Raw genomic sequence first — 1,674 nt, 5'->3', positions numbered from 1 at the left:
TATATATATATATATATATATATATATATATATATATGAATAACCATACTTGTATATACATAAACTACATGATTCCAAATTTTATTATTACTGTAATTTATTGAAGGTAACCGTGAAGAAACACCTCATAGAAGTATATGTATGTTTTGTTCTGTGTTTATGATTAAACCTGGGCAGGCTTGAACAGTAGAGGAATGTACTCATACTGAGGGGCTCCAGAATGAATACTCCGGTGAAATCTGTGACTTCAGCCCCATTATAACTTCCCATGGAGGCATCTAATATCGAGTCACCTTCCTTTTTCATTCTGTAGGAGTCACCATGATATAAACCGACACTATAGTTTTCATGATTATTCTAATACTGAGGTAATTTGATTCAAAATTTATGGCTGTCAATATGATGGATTTCAATATGAATAAGTGAAATTTCACGATATGAATCTTGATGTATATTCCGACTGTTTTGTTTTGGGGAGTGTGGTACTAGTTCATAACGTTTCTTATTATGTTCAGTTGCCTTAGGGCGGCGCGCTAGCAGAATCGTTAGCATGCCGCACAAAATGTTTAGTGGCATTTCGTCCGTTGTTACATTCTGGGTTCAAATTATTTGTTCAATTATTTGGATACAAATCCCCAAGTATCTACCCTCAGAATATTGATACACCATATATATATTAAATACTCGAATATAATATTAGTATTATGTAACTATATCTCTATATGTAAAATTAGTTTATAAATAACATTACATCGTATAATATACAATATATAATTTACTATTAAATAGAATCGTATAATCAACAATCTTTGTATGATTGAAATTGAAATAATTAAACTAATCAATTAATTTTTTTTAATTGCTATATAATTAGATAACCTACTTTATAAATAATTTTGATGGTCTTTAAGAAAATATAATTTTATGACGTAATACACCTAATCTATATTTGGCAGCCACGTAATACGCATTTTTTCTCCTCTCTGAATCTACTAGTAATAATATGACTCTTAATTTTAAAAATCTTGATTAAATTTAATTGATATTATAAAAATATCAAAACTAATTATTATTATTTTTGTTCAGTTTTAAAAAAATTAAAATATGTCATATACTAATAATATTTTTTATGCTCATGTACACACATACATGCATACACATATACATATAACAGATATATACAAACAAACACATATACATATGCTACGCGTTAATATGAGTATATATACAGATATATAAATAATACATACCTTTAACAGCTTTCCTCTTCAAATTAAACTATACACACACAAACACATCAATCTGATTCGATAAGATTTTATAATAATAAATACACAGGCAGTAATAATACATTGATTATGTAAACCAATAGAAATTTACATAGATAACGGTTTTATGTTTTATTCCATTTTGTATTATATATTTATTATTATTTGGTTGTATTTTAATTTTATACTCTTATACTATAATTTTATTTTTTAATATTGCCTGATAATATTCTACCCAATATTATTCAAAATCCTACTTTACTCTAATCTGTGGATTTATTCCAATCTTTGAATTTGCAACTATATTCTGGACTGAATGGAAACGTTCGTAGGCTTTATTAGGCAGTATGCTAAAAAATTAGTTTTATATCCTTACCAACCCGCCATTCTTCTATAATCATATATA

This window comes from Octopus bimaculoides, chromosome 2 (assembly GCF_001194135.2).
Source record: "Octopus bimaculoides isolate UCB-OBI-ISO-001 chromosome 2, ASM119413v2, whole genome shotgun sequence".
Lineage (NCBI taxonomy): Eukaryota > Metazoa > Mollusca > Cephalopoda > Octopoda > Octopodidae > Octopus > Octopus bimaculoides.
The sequence above is the reverse complement of the archived record's forward strand: the minus strand, read 5'-3'. Positions refer to the sequence as shown.